This window comes from Pseudorasbora parva, chromosome 18 (genome assembly GCF_024679245.1).
Source record: "Pseudorasbora parva isolate DD20220531a chromosome 18, ASM2467924v1, whole genome shotgun sequence".
Lineage (NCBI taxonomy): Eukaryota > Metazoa > Chordata > Actinopteri > Cypriniformes > Gobionidae > Pseudorasbora > Pseudorasbora parva.
The window spans coordinates 39,695,093-39,709,970 of NC_090189.1; the positions used below are offsets into that span (position 1 = coordinate 39,695,093).

The 14,878-nt window shown below is 43.8% G+C and overlaps 1 protein-coding gene across 3 annotated transcripts in view; it reads right to left on the reverse strand.

The window, feature by feature from the left end:
* The window catches only part of csf1rb (colony stimulating factor 1 receptor, b), a 69,051-nt gene extending 54,797 nt beyond the window's left edge, over nucleotides 1-14,254 (reverse strand). For 2 of the 3 annotated variants that reach the window (XM_067423938.1, XM_067423936.1), the window contains exon 1: nucleotides 13,258-14,253. The gene's annotated coding sequence lies outside the window, so the exon portion shown is untranslated. Of the gene's footprint in view, nucleotides 1-13,257 lie in introns of all 3 variants that reach the window. The other variant, XM_067423939.1, reaches the window with a different exon arrangement.
* Nucleotides 14,255-14,878: the final 624 nt, after the last annotated feature.

A 14,878-nucleotide genomic window follows, 5' to 3' on the forward strand; every position in this document is an offset into this window, starting at 1 on the left:
TGTGAGTGACATGAATTATGTAGCACGTTTCCCACGTACTATCGTACACTCAAAGCACTTTACGCTTATTTCCGGGATCTCTCCTCAACCATCAGCGGTGTACAGCATCCTCGTGGATGATGCGACGGCAGCCACAGTACAATGGCGCCATTGTGCGCTCATCTCCCACCAGCTAGAGGTGGAGAGGAGGGCCAAAAGCATCTTTCCACTAATGTGGCCAATAAAGTATACTTTGAAAACTCACGCTCTCGACTGTACTCGAAACGGAGTGAAATATGTAGTATGCCCGGACCCTTTTGAGGAACCAAATATGCACGCTTAAGCGCAGCACCATTAATGCCCTCGTGATCACTCGATCGTCCCAAGTTTTAGTCGAAACCGGTGATCACCACCTGAAGACAGGAGCGGGCCTTGTTTGGCCACTGCCCCGCTAAGCGGAACGATAGAGCTGCCGGTAGAGCGCAGCATGCACTGCGGTTGGCGAGCTCTAGCCTAGCCGCCTAGCGCGGTCAATTCCAAACACACTAGACAGTGTGATGTATACCTGAGTATACCCTAAACACCAACATGTCATAGTACAGGGGCGGGTATCCAGATATTTCTTCTGAAAAGGAGTATTAGCCATTTGTTAGTTGTACTAAACTCAAGCTAAACACTTATCTTGTATGCCTTTCCTTCAACAAGAATCACCACTGAGGGTTATCGTGTGAATGTGGCTTAAGTTTGAACGTTTTGTTTTGAGAAAAACTTATTAGCCTTTAGTTAGCATAGCTAAACTTGTTGCTAAGAAGCTTTCTCTTAGACCTTCATTTCGACAAGAATCACCACTGTGGGCTTCCCTTGCGAAAATGTGGCGTGATGGTGTTCTAGCAGCACGGTGAAGAGCTGAAGAACAAAGGGGATGACGCATACGACCGCATTTATATGCTGTGGGCAGGTGACCCCACCCACGTCGTCATGCGTCATTGGCCTTTCAGGCGTGAATAAAGGTGTCTTCAGCAGATGGCGCTAGAGTGCGATATCCCATAGTCATGTGTTGTACCGAGTGAACCGACTGAATGGGAACGACTGCCTCATTCATGAACGAATCAGCCGTTTGAACGAACCGACTCAATGACTCACTCATTAAGACCTGCCGCCACCTACTGGTAGTTTATTTTCATGTTTAAACATTCTTTCCAACGTTTCTTTTTATATTAAAAATATATAGTTAAAACAATCTCATAACATTATTTAATGCAGTTCTAATTTGTCAGTGTAAATTATTTAATTTAACAACCATATAGCGTTATTCTAATTTAATTTATTGATCAAATTTAAGAATATAAAAGGAAAGCTGAAGAATATCCTATATTTAAGATTAATCCTCATAAATATGAAGATTTAAATACATCAAAGCTGATGAAAATGTTACTTCTGAACATTGATATTTAAGTCTGCAGATCACCCTGATATTGTGAGTCAGAATGTAAACTGGGCAACAGATGATACGCACAATTAGCCTACATTAACCCAAAACTAACTTAATTAAAACACCACAGCCCATACTGTTTTCTTCTTTTTAATTATTAGAATATAGACATTAAGAGAATAAATTGTTATAAGTACTTTTACTTTTAATACTACAAGTACATTTAAAATCAAGTACTTTTTTACTTTTACTTAAGTAGGATTGTCGTTGTAGTACTTCTACTTTTACTTAAGTAAATATGGCTCTGGTTACTTTTACTTTTACTTAAGTACTGAGATTCAGTACTTCCTCCACCACTGGGTGTGGGTCAGTTTAAGGGTAGAGTTAGGGACAGGTGTGGTGGTGTGGGTCAGTTTAAGGGTAGAGTTAGGGACAGGTGTGGTGGTGTGGGTCAGTTTAAGGGTAGAGTTAGGGACAGGTGTGGTGGTGTGGGTCAGTTTAAGGGTAGAGTTAGGGACAGGTGTGGTGGTGTGGGTCAGTTTAAGGGTAGAGTTAGGGTCAGGTGTGGTGGTGTGGGTCAGTTTAAGGGTAAAGTTAGGGACAGGTGTGGTGGTGTGGGTCAGTTTAAGGGTAGAGTTAGGGACAGGTGTGGTGGTGTGGGTCAGTTTAAGGGTAGAGTTAGGGACAGGTGTGGTGGTGTGGGTCAGTTTAAGGGTAGGGTTAGGGACAGGTGTGGTGGTGTGGGTCAGTTTAAGGGTAGAGTTAGGGACAGGTGTGGTGATATGGGTCAGTTTAAGGGTAGAGTTAGGGACAGGTGTGGTGGTGAGGGTCAGTTTAAGGATAGAGTTACGCCTGTTTCACACCGCAAGCGTGAGCAGCGCGTGAGCAGCACTTCAGCGTAACTACACCGTGACTGCAGCTGCAGACGCGCGACAGTATTCACACTGGAAGCGTTGGTGCAGCGTCACAGCAGCGGCTCCCACAATGATAGAGCCTATACCTGTCTGAGTATTAAATACTAAACTAAAATAAATTATTATATTTTCTGGCTAGTTTACTTTACTTTTTATAATACTTTCACCCAAACTGAATAATTAAAACAAGTTTAAATGGGTAAATCTTCTACAGATGATTTTTATTCTTCGTTTTCTTTTTCTGCATTTTGAGCGCTTTTGTGATATTATATTTATTTTGTCCATCAAAAGTGTGCTTTCGCTTTACACCGTGACTGCAGCTGCAGACCGAGAGCCTTTACCTGTCTGAATATTAAATACTAAACTAAACAAAAGTTTGTTATATTTTCTGGCTAGTTTACTTTATTTTTTATAATCATAACCATACTTTCACCCAAACTGAATAATCAAAACAAGTTTAAATTGCTAAAATCTTCCACAGATATTTTTATTCTTCGTTTTCTTCTCTGCCATACTCCAGTTATTGTTCAAATACACTACACGTGCTTCCTGTGTGCATTTTAGGCACTTTTTGTGTGAAATCACATTTATTTTGTCCTTTAAAAGTGTTGCTTTCACTTTAATTGAGCGTCAGAAGCGTCAGCAGCGCAGCAAAAATAGGCTCGCAGCCGAAACCCCCGCTTCACTGCTGCTCACGCGACGCGCCTGCTTGACGCTCACGTGCTGCTCCTGCTCCCAGTGTGAATGCACTCATTGATTAACATGGGCGCCGAAAAAAATACGCGCTGCTCACGCGCCGCTCACGCTTGCGGTGTGAAACGGCCGTTAAGGTCAGGTGTGGTGGTGTGGGTCAGTTTAAGGGTAGAGTTAGGGACAGGTGTGGTGGTGTGGGTCAGTTTAAGGGTAGAGTTAGGGACAGGTGTGGTGTTGTGGGTCAGTTTAAGGGTAGAGTTAGGGACAGGTGTGGTGGTGTGGGTCAGTTTAAGGGTAGAGTTAGGGACAGGTGTGGTGGTGTGGGTCAGTTTAAGGGTAGAGTTAGGGACAGGTGTGGTGGTGTGGGTCAGTTTAAGGGTAAAGTTAGGGACAGGTGTGGTGGTGTGGGTCAGTTTAAGGGTAAAGTTAGGGACAGGTGTGGTGGTGTGGGTCAGTTTAAGGGTAAAGTTAGGGACAGGTGTGGTGGTGTGGGTCAGTTTAAGGGTAGAGTTAGGAACAGGTGTGGTGGTGTGGGTCAGTTTAAGGGTAGAGTTAGGGACAGGTGTGGTGGTGTGGGTCAGTTTAAGGGTAGAGTTAGGGACCGGTGTGGTGGTATAGGTCAGTTTAAGGGTAGAGTTAGGGACAGGTGTGGTGGTGTGGGTCAGTTTAAGGGTAGAGTTAGGGACAGGTGTGGTGGTGTGGGTCAGTTTAAGTGTAGAGTTAGGGACAGGTGTGGTGGTGTAGGTCGGTTTAAGGGTAGAGTTAGGGACAGGTGTGGTGGTGTGGGTAAGTCTAAGGATAGAGTTAGGGACAGGTGTGGTGGTGTGGGTCAGTTTAAGGGTAAAGTTAGGGACAGGTGTGGTGGTGTGGGTCAGTTTAAGGGTAAAGTTAGGGACAGGTGTGGTGGTGTGGGTCAGTTTAAGGGTAGAGTTAGGGACAGGTGTGGTGGTGTGGGTCAGTTTAAGGGTAGAGTTAGGGACAGGTGTGGTGGTGTGGGTCAGTTTAAGGGTAGAGTTAGGGACAGGTGTGGCGGTGTGGGTCAGTTTAAGGGTAGCGTTAGGGTCAGGTGTGGTGGTGTGGGTCAGTATAAGGGTAGAGTTAGGGTCAGGTGTGGTGGTGTGGGTCAGTTTAAGGGTAGAGTTAGGGACAGGTGTGGCGGTGTGGGTCAGTTTAAGGGTAGAGTTAGGGTCAGGTGTGGTGGTGTGGGTCAGTTTAAGGGTAGAGTTAGGGACAGGTGTGGTGGTGTGGGTCAGTTTAAAGGTAAAGTTAGGGTCAGGTGTGGTGGTGTGGGTCAGTTTAAGGGTAAAGTTAGGGACAGGTGTGGTGGTGTGGGTCAGTTTAAGGATAGAGTTAGGGACAGGTGTGGTGGTGTGGGTCAGTTTAAGGATAGAGTTAGGGACAGGTGTGGTGGTGAGGGTCAGTTTAAGGGTAGAGTTAGGGACAGCTGTGGTGGTGTGGGTCAGTTTAAGGGTAGAGTTAGGGACAGGTGTGGTGGTGTGGGTCAGTTTAAGGATAGAGTCAGGGACAGGTGTGGTGGTGTGGGTCAGTTTAAGGGTAGCGTTAGGGTCAGGTGTGGTGGTGTGGGTCAGTTTAAGGGTAGAGTAAGGGACAGGTGTGGTGGTGTGGGTCAGTTTAAGGATAGAGTTAGGGACAGGTGTGGTGGTGTGGGTCAGTTTAAGGATAGAGTTAGGGACAGGTGTGGTGGTGAGGGTCAGTTTAAGGGTAAAGTTAGGGATAGCTGTGGTTGTGTGGGTCAGTTTAAGGGTAGAGTTAGGGACAGGTGTGGTGGTGTGGGTCAGTTTAAGGATAGAGTCAGGGACAGGTGTGGTGGTGTGGGTCAGTTTAAGGGTAAAGTTAGGGACAGGTGTGGTGGTTTGGGTCAGTTTAAGGGTAGGGTTAGGGTCAGGTGTGGTGATGTGGTTCAGTTTAAGGGTAGAGTTAGGGACAGGTGTAATGGTGTGGGTCAGTTTAAGGATAGAGTCAGGGACAGGTGTGGTGGTGTGGGTCAGTTTAAGGGTAGAGTTAGGGACAGGTGTGGTGGTGTGGGTCAGTTTAAGGATAGAGTCAGGGACAGGTGTGGTGGTGTGGGTCAGTTTAAGGGTAAAGTTAGGGACAGGTGTGGTGGTGTAGGTCAGTTTAAGGGTAAAGTTAGTGTCAGGTGTGGTGGTGTGGGTCAGTTTAAGGGTAAAGTTAGGGACAGGTGTGATGGTGTGGGTCAGTTTAAGGGTAAAGTTAGGGTCAGGTGTGGTGGTGTGGGTCAGTTTAAGGGTAAAGTTAGGGACAGGTGTGGTGGTGTGGGTCAGTTTAAAGGTAGAGTTAGGGTCAGGTGTGGTGGTGTGGGTCAGTTTAAGGGTAGAGTTAGGGACAGGTGTGGTGGTGTGGGTCAGTTTAAGGGTAGAGTTAGGGACAGGTGTGGTGGTGTAGGTCAGTTTAAGGGTAAAGTTAGGGACAGGTGTGGTGGTGTGGGTCAGTTTAAAGGTAAAGTTAGGGTCAGGTGTGGTGGTGTGGGTCAGTTTAAGGGTAGAGTTAGGGACAGGTGTGGTGGTGTGGGTCAGTTTAAGGGTAAAGTTAGGGACAGGTGTGGTGGTGTGGGTCAGTTTAAGGGTAGAGTTAGGGACAGGTGTGGTGGTGTGGGTCAGTTTAAGGGTAGAGTTAGGGACAGGTGTGGTGGTGTGGGTCAGTTTAAGGGTAGAGTTAGGGTCAGGTGTGGTGGTGAGGGTCAGTTTAAGGATAGAGTTAGGGACAGGTGTGGTGGTGTGGGTCAGTTTAAGGGTAGAGTTAGGGACAGGTGTGGTGGTGTGGGTCAGTTTAAGGGTAAATTTAGGGACAGGTGTGGTGGTGTGGGTCAGCTTAAGGGTAGAGTTAGGGACAGGTGTGGTGGTGTGGGTCAGTTTAAGGGTAGAGTTAGGGACAGGTGTGGCGGTGTGGGTCAGTTTAAGGGTAGAGTTAGGGACAGGTGTGGTGGTGTGGGTCAGTTTAAGGATAGAGTTAGGGACAGGTGTGGTGGTGTGGGTCAGTTTAAGGGTAGAGTTAGGGTCAGGTGTGGTGGTGTGGGTCAGTTTAAGGGTAGAGTTAGGGACAGGTGTGGTGGTGTGGGTCAGTTTAAGGGTAGAGTTAGGGTCAGGTGTGGTGGTGAGGGTCAGTTTAAGGATAGAGTTAGGGACAGGTGTGGTGGTGTGGGTCAGTTTAAGGGTAGAGTAAGGGACAGGTGTGGTGGTGTGGGTCAGTTTAAGGGGAGGGTTAGGGTCAGGTGTGGTGGTGTGGGTCAGTTTAAGGATAGAGTTAGGGACAGGTGTGGTGGTGTGGGTAAGTTTAAGGGTAAAGTTAGGGACAGGTGTGGTGGTGTGGGTCAGTTTAAGGGTAGAGTTAGGGACAGGTGTGGTGGTGTGGATCAGTTTAAGGGTAGAGTTAGGGACAGGTGTGGTGGTGTGGGTCAGTTTAAGGGTAGAGTTAGGGTCAGGTGTGGTGGTGAGGGTCAGTTTAAGGATAGAGTTAGGGACAGGTGTGGTGGTGTGGGTCAGTTTAAGGGTAGAGTTAGGGACAGGTGTGGTGGTGTGGGTCAGTTTAAGGGTAAATTTAGGGACAGGTGTGGTGGTGTGGGTCAGTTTAAGGATAGAGTTAGGGACAGGTGTGGTGGTGTGGGTCAGTTTAAGGGTAGCGTTAGGGTCAGGTGTGGTGGTGTGGGTCAGTTTAAGGGTAGCGTTAGGGACAGGTGTGGTGGTGTGGGTCAGTTTAAGGGTAAAGTTAGGGACAGGTGTGGTGGTGTGGGTCAGTTTAAGGGTAGGGTTAGGGACAGGTGTGGTGGTGTGGGTCAGTTTAAGGGTAGGGTTAGGGACAGGTGTGGTGGTGTGGGTCAGTTTAAGGGTAGAGTTAGGGACAGGTGTGGTGGTGTGGGTCAGTTTAAGGGTAGAGTTAGGGACAGGTGTGGTGGTGTGGGTCAGTTTAAGGGTAGGGTTAGGGACAGGTGTGGTGGTGTGGGTCAGTTTAAGGGTAGGGTTAGGGACAGGTATGGTGGTGTGGGTCAGTTTAAGGGTAGAGTTAGGGACAGGTGTGGTGGTGTGGGTCAGTTTAAGGGTAGGGTTAGGGACAGGTGTGGTGGTGTGGGTCAGTTTAAGGGTAGGGTTAGGGACAGGTGTGGTGGTGTGGGTCAGTTTAAGGGTAGAGTTAGGGACAGGTGTGGTGGTGTGGGTCAGTATAAGGGTAGAGTTAGGGTCAGGTGTGGTGGTGTGGGTCAGTTTAAGGGTAGAGTTAGGGACAGGTGTGGTGGTGTGGGTCAGTTTAAGGGTAAAGTTAGGGACAGGTGTGGTGGTGTGGGTCAGTTTAAGGTTAGGGACAGGTGTGGTGGTGTGTGTCAGTTTAAGGTTAGGGTCAGGTCAGGTGTGGTGGTGTGGGTCAGTTTAAGGGTAGCGTTAGGGACAGGTGTGGTGGTGTGGGTCAGTTTAAGGGTAAAGTTAGGGACAGGTGTGGTGGTGTGGGTCAGTTTAAGGGTAGGGTTAGGGACAGGTGTGGTGGTGTGGGTCAGTTTAAGGGTAGGGTTAGGGACAGGTGTGGTGGTGTGGGTCAGTTTAAGGGTAGAGTTAGGGACAGGTGTGGTGGTGTGGGTCAGTTTAAGGGTAGAGTTAGGGACAGGTGTGGTGGTGTGGGTCAGTTTAAGGGTAGGGTTAGGGACAGGTGTGGTGGTGTGGGTCAGTTTAAGGGTAGGGTTAGGGACAGGTATGGTGGTGTGGGTCAGTTTAAGGGTAGAGTTAGGGACAGGTGTGGTGGTGTGGGTCAGTTTAAGGGTAGGGTTAGGGACAGGTGTGGTGGTGTGGGTCAGTTTAAGGGTAGGGTTAGGGACAGGTGTGGTGGTGTGGGTCAGTTTAAGGGTAGAGTTAGGGACAGGTGTGGTGGTGTGGGTCAGTATAAGGGTAGAGTTAGGGTCAGGTGTGGTGGTGTGGGTCAGTTTAAGGGTAGAGTTAGGGACAGGTGTGGTGGTGTGGGTCAGTTTAAGGGTAAAGTTAGGGACAGGTGTGGTGGTGTGGGTCAGTTTAAGGTTAGGGACAGGTGTGGTGGTGTGTGTCAGTTTAAGGTTAGGGTCAGGTCAGGTGTGGTGGTGTGGGTCAGTTTAAGGGTAGGGTTAGGTGTAAGGGAAGTGTCAACTGTCTGATTACAAATGTAACTACAGAAATTAATTACAGATGTAATTACATGCAGGTATTTTTAAAATGTAAGTACAATGTAAAAACATGTATGTACACAATAAGTGCATTGTATCAAATTATTGATTAAGATGTTAGAACATAGTTAAGGCCACCTAATATAAAGTAGGTCCAGGACATCACTAAAAGTGTAATGTGTAAATGCGGTTTCTGCAAAATATAAGGCTATTTCCAGTGTGAAGCAGCGGAAATTGCAAAATACAACTTTGGATCGCTGTTTTTGCAACAACACAGGGTCTTGTCACAATTTTTGAAGAAGGGGCCCGGGCATTATTTTTAACTTTAGAAAGGGGAAATGAGAGAAAGCCAAGAGATGGCTTTATATGACGGGGGAAATGTCTGAAATGTTCTAGAAGCAGCCCCTTTGATTGGGTCCCTCAGGAAACACATTGCACCGGTGGCCCATTGCACAGCCACATCCCAGGGGTCTGTTTCCCATTCCCACTTTCACTTCTGCTTTGTGTCGGACAGGACACACCAAAGCTAGACAGGACTGTTACAAAGTTGGCCATCAAAGCCACAAACATAACGCACCTGTCTTAAAAACATTTTATTTCCTGTGTACACACTTTATGCCCAGTATTAATACACTTCTGACATAATGTAATACAGCATTCATTAATGCACTATGGGATTATTGTTATTGAATGCATATTTTAAGATTTGTTTTGGAACATTGTGCAACAGTCAACATAAAAATTATGTCTTGAACTGCTATTAAGGACATTTTTTGTCATTTTATTTGTTTATGGGTTTTTGTATTATTATTAATACAATTTTAAAGAAAAAATCAGTTTAAACAAAGTCAGTTAAAAAATATAGCTGTTATTAATAAAATGAACACAAGATACTTGGAATTATTGGAAGAATAAATAAATAAATAAATAAATAAATAAATAAATAAATAAATAAATAAATAAATAAATAAATAAAAACTCAAAATTAAAGTAAAAAAAAAAAATCATTTTTTTTCTTTTTGCCTTTTACAACTGGACATTAACAATCTATTCCCTACAGCCTTTTTGAAATTAAGCCTTCCTCCTCATGTGTCAGAGTGATGGCTAATATTTAATTTCTTGCAGAAGGCATAAAGCATAATTGGGGAGAGGATGTCTATTTTTACTATCTATCAAAAAAGTTAGTATAGAGATAAGAATTGACGTACCTTTAGCCATACAGGGCAGTAAAGCAATGAAGAGGGTGATACAGAGCATCCTCCGGTCCATCTTTGTTGCTGCTGGTTGGTAAAAACTGTGGCTGCTGGTCTGAAACACTACAGGAAAACTGGCTTAGGTGTGATGACACAATTTACTAAAACCTCGTGCATTGTAACTTCCTCTCCAGACTGCTGAACTTTGAGCTCACTGAAAAAGCAACTTTTTTTCTGTGCTTTAGATGTAAGATGGCTTTTCGAGCATTATTTGGATTCGTTTAAATTAGAATTGACATTTTAAAAGTGTTTCTATAATGTCATGAAATAAATGTCCAAATAAGTAGTATCATTATGTCATTAAGAAGTATTGTACAAACTTTATGGCAAAAGAAATACAAATAAAAGAATCAGAGCTACAGATTAAGCTACTATAAATCAATTAACACCTTGTGGAGCAAAAATGTATGTCATTACTGATGATCAAAAACATGACCAATTACAGGTGAAGCAAATATATATATATATATATATATATATATATATATATATATATATATATATATATATATATATATATATATATATATATATATATATATATATATCATTAGTTAGTTCACCCAAAAATGAAAATTTTGTCATTAATTCACCCTCATGCCGTTCGACACTCATAAGACCTCCGTTTATCTTATATCTTACATTTTATATTTTTGTTGAAATCCGATGGCTCAGAAAGGCCTGCTGAATCAATACACTGGGTGTGTTTACATGCACACAAGTAAGCTGATAACTCCAAAAAATCAGCTTATTGAAATAACCAGTTTTCCCGTTTACATGCAAACCAGTAAACGGACAACGCAAGTAAACCTTGCATTTGACTATTTATAAACCGGGTTATTTCCTTGTAGTGCCGTCAAAAATAATAATTTCCGTATATCTGACTGAGTTTTTCAAATGTTACGTCAGTTATGATCTTAAATAAAGCGTGCGCCATGTCAGCGGGAGATTTACGGCTCATATTAACCCTTATGCAGTTATGAAGCGTTTTGACTGAACCTCTTCTACTTCTGCTGCATGTGATGAGAGTAACACATCTTTACAATTTTCTGGGTCTTAAACGAGTCTGCGTTTATGATATATGTCCTTATTTCATGCAAAAGGCTAGCTCGCTCTGTCTGGATGCATTTAAATCTGCTCTAAATTTGCGTTTTTGTCACCTATCACACATGCACACTTCAATAAGCCGAGAGAAAGCAGGTTAATGTGTTTACATGCAGCGCGAAATCGTGAAAACTACCTGTTCCGACCGGTTTATGCTTACGCGGTTTATGACATTACTCCAATAAAAGAAAACGGATTACCGCGTTTATTGGGCCTTATTGGGCATATAGGGTTTATTACCCTTATTGGGCATAATCGGCTTAAGAACGTGCATGTAAACGCACCCACTGATTCGTAACGCTCTGATGCTTCAGGAAGAAGTGTTTTGAAATCGGCCCATCACTATATTTCATTATTTCGGGGGGTTTTCGCACAAAAACTTTTCTCGTGGCTTCATAAAATGATTGTAGAGCCGCTGTAGTGAGATGGGCTTTGTAACGACGTCTTTAGTGCCTTTATGGGTCTTGAGAGAGGAAATGACATTGGTGTCAATGAAGGCCTTTCTGAGCCATCGGATTTCAACACTAATATCTTCATCTGTGTATGAAGATGAACGGAGGTCTTACAGGTGTCCATCAACATGAGGGTAAGTAATTAGTGACAGAATTTTTATTTTTGGGTGAACTAACCTTTTAATTGTTTCAAAAACAGTTTTTATTTAGGAAAATCCACAGTTGTACTCCATAAACAGGCACAGGGTCAAAAACACAGGCAAACAATCCAAACATAAAACAAGATCCAAGAAACACAGACAAACAAGGTAATCCAAGGAACAGGTAAACGATCAAAACCATGAATGCGCAGAATTGCAGTTGTAACACAAACAAGACTTTGCAATAAGTGGAAACTGTGAAAACATATAAAGGCAGAGCTAAACAAGGCACCAGAGCTAAACAAATCATGCACAGCTGAACATAATCACACATAATGAGTCAGGCAATAGGAGTTCATGATGACATAGCAAAGGAGACAGAAGGAGTGCCCTCACATGGGGATCATAGGCAAGCAGCTGGTGGATGTGACATAGCCAAGTCAAATCAAATTTATTTATATAGCGCTTTTACAATGACGATTGTTTCATAGAATCTGTTGACAGATCAGAATTATAGTTTATACAATTAAAGGGGGGGGGGGTGAAACACTCAGTTTCAGTCAATTTCATGTCAATCTTGAGTACCTATAGAGTAGTATTGCATCCTTCATATCTCCGAAAAGTCTTTAGTTTTATTATATATATAAAAGAAATATAGGCTATACCGAGTCTTTCCGGAAAAAAAACGAGCACCTAGAAGCGTATCGTGAGGGTGGAGCTAAAGAATGACGAGCGCGCAAAGCGCTGACGTCCTCAAGCGTGGAGAAACCCATGGCTATCAATCTCAGCTAATAGATATATGATCCAGAATCATTCGGAGGCTGAAATAAATTGAACAGGAGAAACAGCAACATCAGGACGTCCGTCTCTGTGGTATGGACTGTATTTAGTGGCCTGTCAACATTTGTGTGTGTTTACTCGCAGTTTATGAGGACATGATTCGGTTTATGGACTATTGTATCCAACTAAACCTTAGCAGTAGCAAGCAAAACGGTTTTGCACGTCAGACTAGTGTAACGTTATACAGAGAACAACAATGGAGTCCGTTAGCGCATTTGAATGACGACCTTTATCGCTGGGACCTCTCCGTCAAAAACACACTTCTTTGGTATGATTTGGTGAAGTCTTGACAGCAGTGAACGGTGGAGATCCACTTTGCGACGCGACTGAAGCGATGTTGTGAAGCTTCCCGTCATCTCTGCGTTCAAATCGGTTCAAATGCAGCGCTGCCTTCCCGGAATGCTGTGCTGAAGCGTTGAAGTCGCTTGATGTCACCCATAGGAATAAAGTGGAGTGCGGCGCGGAGTGTTTATGGGTGTGCATTTCCTCTCTCGCTCTAGTCACGCGCGCGCACCCTACCGGGAGAAGAGCCCGTACGGCCCATACAAGGACCTTCCGCTCTATTAACGTCAAGCCAATCCATACTCGAAAAAAACTCTCTGAAACTTGTGAGAAACCGGAAGGAGTATTTTTGACACAGAAATACTCCCCCTCCCCCTTACCCCCCCCCCTTTAAATAAGACCTAAATAATTAATTTTATTTGTATATTTAGTTGAATAACATTTTTGTGTCCCCAACTGAGCAAGCCAAAGGCGAAAGTAAGGAACCAAAACTCCACCAGGGCATATATAAAGGAATATTTATTTAATATATATTTATTTATATGTAAACACCTGGGAATATTCAAAATTTCTGGGTATCGCGCAAGAGACGAGTTTATTGAGGATGACGTGTCAATTACACAAGAATATGAATATTTGAAGGATCGGAGTCATCGTGCCGGAGATGGATTTATTGAAGATGACGTGCCGGTGTGGCAAATTCAGGAGACACCAACTGACACAGGCTCAGCAGACACTCCAGGATGTGTTGGTCATGTCCAGGCTGAGGTCCACCATCCAATCCGGACTTTTACAATGACAATTGTTTCAAAGCAGCTTCACAGTGTTAAACATGACAATATTGCAACAATATTGATGTCCTAAAGATGAGGTGGACGTGGACCAAGATGGCGCCAGTGTGTCTGTCGGCTTGCCGTCTGGCCCGTCAGCTTTTTAATACCAGATCGGCGTTCTGCCTAACTGGGGTTTTTCTTCTGATGTTTATACATTGTGCTGATGCTCTCATAACTTACGATCGTCAAGTATTGCTGCACATCAGAAGTTCACTGGAGACTCGATCTACAGCCTGTTCCGTCATGCATGATTTCTATTCTACATTCTCTCATCCCTCCGCGACGTGTGTTCGCCGATTACCGTGTTGTATCATCTACCAGCGGAAACGTCGCAGAAAGAGGGGAAATCGCGGAGGCATCCGGGTGAGGATTAGGAGAGAATTTTCTCTGGAACAATCCTCCTCCTGCTCTTCCACACATCTCACTGGACACAATGGTCTTTTCCTGGCTCGGCGTTCGTGGGATGCGAGGTACACCTGTCACCTGCCCATCGTCCCGGATCAGACCCGACCGCCTGACTGCGCTCCAGCGAGATTGCGCGTCCAGAGTAGAGGTGTGAATTTGCATAATATTCATCCGCTGAAGTATGTCCGATATTCACCGAAACAAACTGTTCACTCTCACGTAAAAATGGCCCTGATTAATGCCAGGTCCGTGTCTAATAAGACATTTATACTGAATGACTTTTTTACCTCCCGTGGCCTGGATGTTTTATTTTTAACAGAGACATGGACTGGAACTGGTGAGTCATCCATCTTCGGTGAACTTTGTCCAACAAACTGTTGCTTTATTAGCACTCCAAGATGTGTTGGAAGAGGAGGTGGGGTGGCCATGGTTTTTAGGAATCAGTTTAAAATACGGACAGTCTCTGTTGGAAACGTTTCTACATTTGAAGCGCAATGTGTATTAATAGAATCTGCTGCAACTCCGTTATTATGTGTCTTGGTCTACAGGCCTCCAAAGCCAGATAAGGACTTTATAAATGAGTTTTCTGACTTCATATCTCATATCATTGCATCATATGATCGTTTGCTAATTTTGGGTGATTTTAATATTCACGTCTGCTGTCCTGGAAAGCCTATGGTCACTGAATTTACACATGTCCTGGACTCTTTTGGTTTAACTCAGCATGTGGATAAGGCTACACATATACTTGGACACACTCTTGACCTTATCATGTCATATGGGTTTTCTATTGATAATATAAACATTGAAGATGCAAGTTTTTCAGATCACAAGCCTGTTGTGTTCAATGTTGGATTATCTAGCTCTATGTGTATTGCTAAAACTACAGGCTATTATTCTCGTTGCTTCAATTCTCTCACTGCAAATCAGTTTTCTGACATGTATCATAGTAATGATGTTTCAGCAGCAATTTCAACTGCTGCTGAGCATTCGTCAAACCCTGAAAATTTAATTTCTCTTTTTAATTCTTCTTGTTCTGATATTTTGGACTCTATAGCACCACTTAAATTCAAATGCCCAAGATTTAAACCACAACCATGGTTGGATGACTCCACTCGCACACTTAGACAGATCTGTCGGAAAGCAGAGAGGAGATGGAAAAAAGATCATCTTGTGGTATCATTTGAAATCTTTAAAAACTGCTTGCTGAATTTTCAAAAAGCAGCAAAAAAAGCAAGAGCTAAATACTTCTCTGATATTATTACTAAGTACTCTCACACACCTAAAATCTTGTTTAGTACTATAAATTCGATTATTAATCCCCGCATTTCTAACGAAGTTGAACCATCTCTTGATATCTGTGTGAGATTTTTGAGGTTCTTTACTGAAAAGATTG